At 53.4% G+C, this 12,389-nt stretch overlaps 1 long non-coding RNA gene across 2 annotated transcripts; it reads left to right on the top strand.

Annotated features, from left to right (window-relative positions):
• Positions 1 to 6,982: 6,982 nt before the first annotated feature.
• LOC141568853 (uncharacterized) lies at positions 6,983 to 10,737 on the top strand. 2 transcript variants are annotated; one of them, XR_012492085.1, is made up of 3 exons: positions 6,983 to 7,115; positions 9,049 to 9,164; positions 10,100 to 10,737. It is a non-coding gene; the product is annotated as an uncharacterized LOC141568853 (long non-coding RNA). The 2 variants fall into 2 exon arrangements; XR_012492086.1 differs by having other exon boundaries at positions 10,049 to 10,737.
• Positions 10,738 to 12,389: the final 1,652 nt, after the last annotated feature.

Genomic DNA, 12,389 nt, shown 5'->3' with positions numbered 1-12,389 from the left:
ATCACACCTGCAATATCACACGTTTGTTCTTTCATTCATTTATTTATACTACGGTTGATTGCGTCATTAACATATTTAATGAGCTGTTGCTCACTGCCTGGCACGTAAGAAAAGGGCTTTGCCAATCTAAAGCCCTGTGAAAAAGTTTGTCTTCTAATGGGTGATTCTAGCTCCCAGCACTGTTCCTGTGGAGATTGAGCCCCTCTGGGGCTCTCCTAACACCCCACTTGGCCAAGAGAGCCTCTGGTACCGTAGTGAGAGTGGGTGAAAGCCTGCAGACGCTGAGGGCTCTCTGCATGGAAACACCCACCCGGTCACTGCAGACAGGGAGACAGAGGCTGGTGATGTGCAGTGACTTGCCGAGGGTCACACAGTGTGCCAAGCTTGGGCTCCCCCACCCCTCCAGGAGGTCCACGTCCTAACCCCAGAGCCTGTGAATGGCAGAAGGAACTTGGCAGATGTCATTAAGGATCTTCCAATGAGGAGATGATTCTGGGTTATCTGATGGCCCCATGTCATCACGGGACTCAGATAGGAAGGAGGCAGGAGGTTCAGAGTGAGGAAAGGGGCTATGACAACGGAAACAGAGAGAGTGATTGGAAGATGCTATGCCTGTGGCTCTGAAGATGGAGGAAGGGGCCACAAGTCACAGAAGACAGGCGTCTCTAGACGCTGGAAAGGACATGGAGGGAGGTTCTCCCCTAGGGCTTCCAGAAGGAACGCAGCTCTGCTGCCTCTGGCCTCCGGAACTGTAAGAGGATCAATTTGCGTTGTTGTAAGCCCGTAACCTTGTGGCCGTTTGCTGGAATAGCCATAGGAAACCAGTACACTAGCAGGGCCAGGAGAGGATTCTGGGTCTCCTGCAGCTCGGCGATGTTCTCCTCCTAGCCCAGACCCCTCTTCCACTCAGAGATTCCTGGGGCTGTGAGACAGCCGGTACTTCAGGATTAACTTTCCTCCGTAGAGTGCTTAGCATGTTACAAGAAATATTATACACACAAAACAAATAATAATAAAAAAACAAACCCCCGGGGCCAGCCCAGTGGCTCAGGTGGTCAGAGCGACATGCTCCTAACTCCGAAGGCTGCCGGTTCGATTCCCACATGGGCCAGTGGGCTCTCAACCACAAAATGGCCGGTTCAACTCCTCGAGTCCCACAAGGGATGGTGGGCTTCCCCCCTGCAACTAAGGTTGAACATGGCACCTTGAGCTGAGCTACCCCTGAGCTCCCAGATGGCTCAGTTGGTTGGAGCGCGTCCTCTCAAGCACAAGGTTGCCGGTTCAACTCCCTCAAGGGATGGTGGGCTGCGCCCTCTGCAACTAGCAATGGCAACTGGACCTGGAGCTGAGCTGCGCCCTCCACAACTAAGACTGAAAGGACAACAACTTGAAGCTGAATGGCACCCTCCACAACTGAGATTGAAAGGACAACAACTTGACTTGGAAAAAAGTCCTGGAAGTACACACTGTTCCCCAATAAGCCCTGTTCCCCTTCCCCAATAAAATTTAAAAAAAAAAAAAATCCCCACCAGTGCCTAAGCGAAAGAGCTAGAATGCTGCCTGCAGTTTTGACGCTGCCAGAGGTGCTGACACCTGAAGCGTGCACTTTATGGTTTTCCACGTGTTTGTGCCCATGGGTTCTTTCCATGGGAACTTCCTGCGAGCTCTGGACACAGAAGGAAGATAGAAGCCCTGCCCAAAGCCCCAGAGCTTGGTGGGAAGAGGCAAAAACTCCCCTAGAAGCAGGCGTGGAGATGGCAAGTAGGCCAGGGAGCAGCTCTTGCCTCTGCCTGGAACACCCTCCACGTGATGCTGTCCACCCTCGAGGCCACCTGGGGCCTCACCCCCTGTCTGCCCGCTCGATCCCCCGGTTCCCCAGCTCCGGGACTTGCAGCTCTGATCTGTGGCTGCAGACTGGAAAGGTAGATGCTGTGTAGCATTTTGTGACTTGAAGGGAAAACAAGGTTTTCTGAGTAATAAGAACATGACATTTGCATGCGTTTCCCCCATTGTGTCCTCTGCTTTTCTTTTGTACTTGAGCAGCTCAGACTTGACCTTTTGTCTCAGGTGCTCCATTAGATGGCATCGCTTAAAGCATTCTGGTCCCTCCTTACCGCTGGGTAAGCACCTGTTAATTACGGAACCTTTTAATCAAGAGCAGGAGCTGAAAGCCACGATAAACAGCAGTAGCTATTGAGGCACCTTCCTCACCTCCTCTTTCTCTTCCCTGGAATGGAAGGTCTTCGAAAGCAGGGAGCTGGCCTTCAGTTCTGGGTCCCCAGGATGCAGCACAGGACTTGGCCCACAGCAGGTGCTCAATGAATGTCCAGCAGATGACGGGTGTACCTTGCCGAGCACTGTACACAGTCAGCACCCAAGAGATGTTTTGACAAAGGCATGCCTCGCGGTGGACCACGTCTGTGCAGCAGGCCGGGCTGGAGGGGTGGCGGCTCTGGCTGAGAGCGGCCGACCTTCTGACTCTCCACCTGCTGGTCTGGCATCTATACTCAATTCATCTGCTCCCAGACCTTATTCCAGCTGAAAAGCAGGCATCCCTCGGTCTTCAACTTTGGCTTGGACCGCTGGCCCACTGGTCACAGCGGAGCTGAGTCTGGTTCAATTCAAGGAGCATTTTCCACCTGCCTCATCTGTGCTCTGAGTTTGGGGCTAGGACACAGATAGGGCCCCCTGGGAACTCCAGGGGATGGGGCTTGAAGTGTAGAAGCCAGATCCAGAAGCCGATTTTGCCACTCAGTGTGACAAGGCCTGTGATACTGCAAGCCCAGAAAGGGCCCTGGCGAGCTAGACATGGAGATTCCCCCTTCATCCAAGGAAGATCCCACGGAGGGCAGACCCTTCAGGACTCTGGGACCAGCACTCACTGCATAGGCCAGTGGCCTTGAACGTAGAGTCTCTTGTTAAGGCCTCTATGCCTACTGCCTGACTGTGAGGGTCTCAGACTTAGCTCCAGGCTCTGAGCCAAGGCAGGGGTCCTGAGAGGGTGAACTCAGCAGGATGCAGCCTGCCAGCGTGTGCCAGAACCCCCCCTGAGACCACTCACTCACCCCTCCCCTGTGGGAATGGCTCTGGCTGCACAACAGCCCCACCCCTACCCTGGGGGTTATAACTTGGGGATGAAAAGGGTTCTGAGCTGAGGTCTTTCACACGCAGCCAGCCCCCATCCCCCCAACCCTCCAATGCACACTCTGAGCCGCTGGCAGCTGGCCCCTTGCACTCGGCCCAAGCATCCGAGGCCAACAAGCCTGGCAGTCCCGCCAAGAATCTGTCTTCAATCACTGCTTTCCTATTTCCAAACAGAACAAGCCTGGCCTCCACAGGAAACCAGGCCCCCATTTGCTTTAAAATAGCTCTGGCATCCTGGGCGGCTGTTTGGGCAGAAGCAGCCCCTCCAGCCCTTCTCCCACCTTCAACATTCCTGGACCCTCCATTCAATGAAAGGACTTTCCCTCCTTCACTGAGGCCAGGTCTGGGGGGCGTTTGGTAGATTCCTCAGGGCTTTCTGCATGGACGATCTTGTTGCTGGCACCTAGGGGCTGGCTAGGACCCCAAAGACAAGTGGACTGGAAGTGGGGACAGTGGACATCCTGTCTCCTTCCCGGCCAGCCCTCTGGGGAAAGCCTTCAGTCTCTCACTATTTCCTGTGATGTTAGCTGCAGGTTTTCTTGTAGTTTGTTTATCTAGTTGGTGAAGTTCCCTTCTATTCCTAAACTGCTGAAAATTAAAAACATTTTTCTTTTTTTGGGTCATGAGTTATTTTGGTCACATGCTTTCTCGTATCTGTTGAAATCATATGACTTTATTTTTATCCCTTTTTCTGTTAACAAAGTGAATCACATTGTGTTTTTTTCTTTCCTTGTTATTACCATAGGATTGGTTTTGAATATTAAACCAACCTTGCATTTCTGGAAAAAAGCCCACTGTCACAATTCATTACCCTTTTTGTGTACTGCTGGATTCAATTTGCTAAAATTGTGTTAAGGATTTTGCATATGTGGTCATGAGTGATATTGTTCTGTCATTTTCTCTCTCTCTCTCTCTCTCTCTCTCTCTCTCTTGTATAATGTCCTTGGCAAGTTTTGGTGCGAGGATAATTCTCACTCGTTAAAACAATTTGGGACGTGCTCTTTCATCCTCTAGTTTCTGAAGATTTTTTTTTGTATTGTTGTTTATTAAATACAATTGGTATTATTTCTTCCTTAAATGTTTGATGCTCCCCCTTCAGGACCAGGAAAAGGAGGTGTCTTAACCTGCACACAGACCAGACGCTCAGCCCAGATACAAAACCGCTGTGGCTCTCTCATCAGCCTTCCCAGAGTTCAGTTAACCAACGCTTCCTACACCCAGCCCTCCTGGATTGCCCCTAGAAACATATGGTTTTCATTTTTATCCAGTTTTTTTTTTCTCTTGTTATTACCGTAGGATGTCCTTTTATGTCCTAACTGCAAGAGGTCTCCGGTCAGCTTTTACATCCTGGCTGCCTCTCTCCGCCCTGGTCCCCAGCTTCACTCACTCTAGTTCAAGTTCTCCCTGAAGCCCTTTCTCACCGTCTCACTCCCCTCCCCTCTCCAGCCTCCCCTTCTCCAGGCAGCTGCAGTGAATCTCCTTCAAACTAGCTCTTCACTCCCCAGCTCATAGACCGTGAGTAGCTTCCATCGCCCCGGGATAAGCCTGCCCTCTGACCGTCCAGGAGAGCCTGTGTGCTTGGCGCTGGTCTCCCTCCGTACTGCTCCCCCAGGAATTCCTGCAGGCGGCTGAGCGTACAAGGTGTAGTTTCCCACCCCCGGGGCCTTTGCTCACACTCTCCCCTACCTGCAGGTGTTTGTTCATCTCCACACGAGTAGCTGAAAGAGGATGGGAGTGAGGACCAGATGCCCCAGGACATCCAAGCGGGTACTTCCCTTCCTCACAGATGCACGTGATCAGTGATTACACTGTTACCTTATTTCTCCTCACAAGACGTGCGGCTCTTATTCGTTTCCTATTTATGGTGTGCATTTATGCGGTTGATTCTTGTTCTGTGGTGAGGGGGTTGCAGGTGCAATTTAAATAAAAGAATAAATGAATGCAAAACCAGAAACAGATCGAAAAACAAGCAAAACCCCAAAATCAAGCCCTAGACAAGAATAATTTCCTTAAATGAATCTTCTACTCTTGCTGACAGAAATCTTGGTCTCAAGACACTTACCTGAAATGCAAAAAAATGACCTGTGAGCAACAGAGGTCCCATGAGTGTCCTTTTTGGCTTCAGGTTTTTTATTGTCGTCTGAAAGCCCCTCTCCTTGTCATAGAACATTAATGGGTGAGTGGAGGGGGATGGCATTATTTTGGATTGATGCCACCTGCTGTGGTCTGTATGGTTTTGCTTTAACACTCAAGTACGAACACGTGAATTCTCGTGTCAGGGGGAAGTTTTCAGATACTTCTGCAGGGAACGGAGCATTGATGGGATGTCATGGGATTTGGTGAGAAGGGGCTGCCACTTGCTAGTATGTGACCTTGGGTGAGTCATTTCTTTCTGAGACTCGGTCACTTATTTTTATAAAATGAGGATAAGAATTTCCTGCTGTGAAATTCAAAAGAGAGAATATGTGAAATTGATCACGGTTCTGCCAACAGTTCAAAAAGTACTTGTTTTATTCCTCTACAAACCGCCTCACACACACAAACGGAAATGTGTTCGCCCATGTAATGGATACGTTGAGAGGGAGCTTTGGGAACTGTTGGATCAGGGCCTCCAAAGATGTCACTGAGGCTTTTCTCTCTGATAACTTCATCTTCAGGCAGACCCTCCCCTTGGGGTGCAAGGGGTCTGCCAGCAGCCTCTCAGACTAACAACCTTATTAGAAAAAGTGAGTTCCAGCAAGGATCCTGGGGCTCACTCTCATGGGCCTGTGGGGGTCCCATACCCATTCCCAGACCACTCACTGCGGCAGTGGACAGTACCACGGTGACCCACCAGGCCGGCTCCCTTGCCCATCCCCAATGCTGGGAGATATTGTCAGCTGCCCTCTCTCCCAGGAAAGGCCAGGCAGTGCAGTAGAGTCCAGAAGGAGTCAGGAGACTAACTGTCTATCTCACCTCTGCCAATCCTCTGTTGTGTGGCCGGGATCACGTCACGTGCCTCTCTGGGTGTGGGGGCAGAGCCCCAGAAAGCAGTTTCCAGGCTCTCGGCCTCACATAGACAGGTGCTGGCTCAGGTAGTAAATGGCCAACTGTGATTGCATGGCCATCAGCTGTGGCTAGTTGGCCGTCAGCTGTAACCAGTGAGCCATTGGCCACTAATATAACTGCTGTGGCTGTGCTAGCAGAGGAGAGTGGAGGAGAGTGAAAGAGAGTCGTCGGTGGGTTGCAGACAAAAGGGACAGCAGGTCGCACGTCCAGTGAACCCAGCCTCCAGTGAGACCGTAGTGGTATGACTCCCCTACCTATGGCTCCGTGGGTGTTCCTTTTTGGCCTCACCATATCCTGTGTTCTTGTATGGGGAGCGGGAGCAGAGACCCCGCAGGCCTCCCTGCACGACACTGGGGTTTCCCTGACCTGGGAGGGGAGGAACGTGGGAGGTTGGGTGAGAAAGGGGAGACCGAGACCCCTGGGCAGAGACCCCACTGAGCCACCCAGCCTCGGCCTGCAGGGGAGGGTGGTGGGGACACCTGCGTCGCTCCCTGGCAGGCGTCAGCTGGAAGGTGGCCTGAGACAGGAATATCCTCTAGTCATTGGCAGACGCCAGCCAGGATGATTTTAAGAGGGAAATGTGGCACGAGCTCTGAGACCCTGACCCTGGCCTGTGTGGGAAGGGGACAGGCCAGCCCTTCCAAGCTGGGAGAGTCGGGAACTGAGGTTGGTTCCAGTGCCATGGTGGGGCTGTGGGAACAGCTTCAGGGACCAGACGCTGCCAGGACGCTGGGGGAGGCTCCTGCTCGCTGTGCCCTGGCCTGCCCTCTGAACACCGCCGCCAGCCTCCCTCACCAGGACTGGCCTGGGCGGGCCCTGCCTTGGTCTCCCATCCCTTGACTGGAGCCCTATCTGCCTCTTAGCCACCCCCCTAGCACAACCCAATAGAGAGTGGACCCTGGACAGGAGGCTGGGAACCGATCGTAAGTAAACACCAGGCTTGGGGTTGTGTCCGGCTCAGAGGGCCCCCCCGGGGGATGGTACATGTGGACAGAAGGACCTCAGAATCCTCTCTGAGGACCTGCCGGGGGCTGAGGGGTTTACCCCAGAGGAGAGAGCAGGACAGGGTGAGCCCAGTAGAGGAAGCGGGTCAGCTGGGGGGGTGGGTTTCTTCAAGCCTGCAGCCCCAGCATGGGACCTTGTTAGAAACACCAATTCTCAGGCCCTACCAGCTTTCTGAATCAGAAGTCTGAGCTGTAAGGAGCCTTCCTCCAGCTGCTTCTGATGCATGCTTGGAGTCTGAGGAGATGCATGCCCCTAGATAGGGGTCCCTGGGTTGGAGGGTGAACTCATGACTCCCAGACGAATATTAAATGAACATGTGCCAAAGATTGTATTTAGCTCATTAACTAATGAGGGGACCAGTAGGACGTTTCAACCAATTCGGAGGAAAAGCCAAGAGCAGACACACATGTAGGCTATCAGGAAGGCTGAAATGGATTCGCTAATAGATTCAAAACTGGGTCTTTAATGGGATGGGGGACCCAGTGCCCCACCCCAGGTACAAGTCATTTGCATCTATGGGTAGGACTCTTTCCATTACTATTAGTCTTTTACAATGTACACTTGCTTTCAAAGGCACTGAAAGATATAGACCCTCATAGAATCAGATAATGTGCTAGAATATACCTAGTATTCCCTTGAAAGGGCACCTGGTAATTCCTCCTTCCCTCGTTTCCTCCCTCCCCACCTCCCTTCCTCCCCCATTTTACCTGCGTGGCCAGTTTCTAGCTGCAGACCTGCTTCTCTGAGTCTCGTCCTTCCAGTCAGCCCTGGCTGCAGAGCCCCCGGTGCACTGTCTGTCACCTGGGGTGGGGGGGCCTACTGCAGAGACCTGGAAGGAGTGGGTGGGTCAGTGGGGCAATGGAGCAGCGTTGCGACAGCACTGCCATCACAGATACATTCTGTGTTGCGTCTGCCAGTCTGGGGAGCAAGACAGATGAATCCTGGCCTCCCTGCTGAAGATGTGGCCCCTTTCAACAGGGTTTTTCAGGCAACTTGTTGGTCAGACAGCACTTACGACTCTGATGGAAATCTTCGAGGAAGTGGTGTGGGTGTCACAAACCTGGCTGAGTTTTCTGTGGTCAGACAGGAGGCAAGGGGAGGAGATGGTGGAAGGATGCTGCTTGTTAAAAATATGCTTTGCCCCACCCCACCCCCCAGCAGAGGTGTAGGCCCTTCCCCACCTGGCTGAGCCCCAGCAGCACTGCTGTAGTCCCTGCTCTGTCCACACCGCGCCCCAATTCTGCTCACTTTGACCTCACTTTGATCAGCGGAAACCAGGGACACACTCGGGAGGCCTCTCTCAGGGATGGAGTTCGGGGAACTCACTGAGCCTGCTTCTGACTTGCTCTTGACCTTGGGCAAACGCCTACTCTTCTCTGAGCTGCCAACTGAGAGAGTTGGGCCCAGACATTCTAGCTTTTAAATTTTGAAATCCACAGAACCCCTTCCTCAAACTATCTTGGGTGAAAGTCCAATATGTAGCAATGATATAAGCATTTAAAAACTTTCTTAGCTGTACAAAAATTTCCTTTACAAGGAGTGAGGATTGCCACGGTGAGCTAAGTGGGGCCGAGGTGAGACCCCAAAGGGGAAGAAAAAGGCACAAAGACAGGCGGACCCCAGCACACCTGCTGGTCTTTAGTCCTGAAGAGCAAAAGCCTCACAGAGGGTGGAGGGGTTAAAGACATTCCTGCCACACTTCTGTGTACGTTGTGACCAAGGCACCACTGCTCTGTGTTTCCAACTGTCTTTTCAAGGACTTGGTACAGTGATGTGTTTGTTCCCATGATTGCCGTAACAAATGACCACACACTGGGGGGCGTAAAGCAACAGAAGTGTATTCTCTCACAGTTCTGGAGCCCAGAAGTCTACACTCAAGGTGTCCACAGGGCCGTGCTCCGTCCAAAGGCTGTCGGGGAGGATCCTTCCTGCCTCTTCCAGCTTCTGGTGGCTGTCGGCGGTCCTCGGTGAGCCCACGTTCGTGGCAGCATTCCTCCAGGCTCTGCCTCCGTCTTCACGTGGCTGTCTTCCCCGCTGTGTGTCTGTGTCCAAACTCCCTCCTCCTTATAAAGACACCAGTCATATTGGATTAAGGGCCCACTCTAGGCCAGTACGACCTCACCTTCACTTGATCACATCTGCAAAGACCCTATTTCCAAGTAGGATCACATTTGCAGTTTCTGGGTGGACATGACATGTTGGGGGACACGACTCAGCACAGTGTTAAGTGCACAGCCTGGAATCAGAGGGCTCCTTTCTCCCCCCAGAGCAAAGGGCAGGCATGCGGCTACAAAAGGTTCAGGTTCCCGAGTTCAGGGGTCCTCTCCTGTAACACAACCAGTCAGTACCCAGGTGCCACCTGGCCCTTTTTGTGTTGCCCTGTGGGAATTGGGGTGCTGAGGTGCAAACATTCTGATACGTGGCTCTTGCGGCCACCATGACTCATAATGCATCCTTTGTTTCTGATTCAATCATCTGGGGTCGTCTGCTGGCATTCGTGGAACAGTGGCCGGCTCACTGGCTAGCTTGCGAGAAGGGTCAATCCCTGCCCTCCCCAGGTCCTGGTGGGGTGCAACCTGTGGCTGAACAAATGGCTCAGCATAATACAGAGGAGGGGAGTGTGCAAATCATGGGGTGAAAATCACGGGAGAGAGAGAAGAGAGGCAACAAGGTGGGGACTGTGAAGAGGAAGGAGAAGAGGATGCACGGGAGGCTCTGCAGAGGGGGGGCTGAGGGAGGAGGTGCTCAAGGAGGCGCCCCCCCCCACCGTGACTGTGGGCAGCGCAGGCCCCTCCTGGGCCCCCTACCAAGTCTTCAGTCAAGCTCTCACTCTCACTTCTGCTTTGTGCAGGTAGATGGGGGTGGGCAGAGAGCCTGAGAAGGGGCTGGGATCTGCCTCCAGGTGGGCGTGGGCATGGGCGTAAGACCCCGAAGGCTGGAGGAGTGGCAAAGAGCTGGCACCTGGCTGACACCTGACATGGCTCAGAGGAGCTCTTATGCTACAGGTAAGATGGGCCCCGGAGCCCCGCCTGCTCCTTCCTCCTATGGGACCCCCAGATCTCTGGGGGGTATGATTTGGACCCAGTGGTCTCTGTCTGACCCTGATGTTTGTGGTTTCAGCAAAAAATCTCCTGGGGGCAAGAATGATGGCTGCTGTGGCGCCAGCCCTCACCCAAAGCCTCCCATTCGCTTTCTCACTGACTCCATACAGTCGTTGAGTTTGCCCCAGACCACCGGCTACCAGATGTGACATTAATAAACATTCAATGCGGAAGACCCAAAGCTGACGCCAGGAGGGACATGGCTAAGTGCAAAGAGCCAGAGCTTCCCCGTGGGAGCCGCGGGTTCTCACCCTGCCTCTGTGAGCCTCAGTTACCTTGTCTTTGAAATGGGGATGAAATGAGTGCCTGGCCTGTGTCCAAGCCAGCGAGGGTGGGACTGTGGGCTTGCACGAGCCTCTCTCACTCCTAGGATGCTTGTGAGAGTAAATAATATAGGGAAAACACTTTGCAGTCCAGCCTTCCCCCTGCTGCCTCCAGGACCTGATGGCAGGACACTGTCTGCCCAGCAGGGCACAGGGCTGGGCAGACAGTGTCCTGCCACCTGGAGGAGACACCTGGAGGGCCCTCATAGGGGAGCGGGAGGGGAGAGTCTGGGCACAGGGCTCTCTGCTCCCCACACGTCCGGGTCCACAGCCCCAGGCCCTGGCAGGGGGTAGGAATTGGTGATGGAACCAGGACAGCCCAGCAGACGGGGCCCCTGGCTGTGGGCTCCCAGGGGTGGGATGACAGCACCTGAACCTGAAGGGCTGAACAGTGTTTTCAGGGATGCCGGGAGGCCTGACCTCTCTGAGCCTCTTTTCTCAGCTGTAGAATGGGGTAACAATCTCTTCCACATGGGCATGGAACCCTTTAGGGGTGCCCGGCCGTGGTGCCAGCCCCAGCAGCCCCTCTCAGGCCCCCTCCTCCCCTCCTTACTGGTGCCTGGCATCATATCCCCTCTAAATCACGTCTCAGGACCTGATTTAACTGCTCATAAACCCCCAGCCCCCACCCTTGGGCCTGAGTGTATGTATGCAATTTAGGGAGGGGGAAGAAATGCAGTGAATATTTTGGTCAACGTTTGTTGAGTAAAGTGAACTGCGAAGACATAAGCAACCTGGGCTAACGTGTGGAACGCCAGGTGAGCAGAGCTGGGGTGCAAGAGGAGGGGAGCTCCTGGCCAGCTTGGCTCTCCACGTGCCTGCGTCCTTTCAGGACCTACCACGGGATAGGTGTTCCGTAACGACTGCTCCAATGAAGGACGATGTGGGGTCAGCCAGGTCTGGGTCTGCATCCACTCTGATCCAGTGAACTGTGTGACCTTGAGCACGTCATTCACTTCCCTGGTCCTTGGTTTCCTCATCTGTTAAGTGGGAAGAGTAATTCATACTTTGCAAGTGGTGAGATGGTTTGAGATAGAGAACAAAACTTCTGACTGGCACAGTGCGGGCGTCTGGCCAATGCATGCCCTTTATTGCTGTTGTCTGGTGCCTTGGGGACTCCTGGGGCACTTTCCTGGTCTGTCCAGAAGACTCTGATACAGCACTGCCCACAGAGGGGGCCTCCTGATGAGGGATTTTAGAGGTGCACCTTATTACACTTCCCCTTCCGCCAAGAGACTCTTTCCTGGACTCATTGGCCTCTGGGCAGCCAGGAGCAGCTTGATTGCTTCTAGAAATGGTGGGCTCACTACCCCTAGTTGCCACCTGTGCTCTCATTGTAGAGTTCAAATTGGAGAAAGGTCTTTCTCGTCCATGTCCCTTGTTCTCCTCTCTGCTGCCTCAGCTGGACTACCTAGGGGCTGGGTTCTTGGAGGTGGAGGCTCAGTTCCTCAGTTTGGAACAGAATTGGCAGGAAGATGGATCCAGACCACATTGAAATTGATTAGGAAAGAAACCCCGCCAATTCTTACTCCATTTTCTTTAAAAGCTAGCCTTAGTATTTCTGTGGTGGGCCTGTCTTTTTGTATCCTCCACTCCATCTCTGCCTAGAAATTTCCATCTCATCTTCCTGGACCGGTCACAGGGACACAACCATCTCTGTGAGGGCCTCCAGCCTCTGTTCACCGGCTGCCACCTCGCTGTGGCCGCAGGTTGAGAATGGGGCAGTGGCCACGCAGCGGGACTGTCAGGCCCTGGAGGTGGCCTTGGC

Source organism: Rhinolophus sinicus, linkage group LG02 (assembly GCF_036562045.2).
Source record: "Rhinolophus sinicus isolate RSC01 linkage group LG02, ASM3656204v1, whole genome shotgun sequence".
Classification (NCBI taxonomy): Eukaryota; Metazoa; Chordata; class Mammalia; order Chiroptera; family Rhinolophidae; genus Rhinolophus; species Rhinolophus sinicus.
The sequence above is the reverse complement of the archived record's forward strand: the minus strand, read 5'-3'. Positions and strand labels throughout refer to the sequence as shown.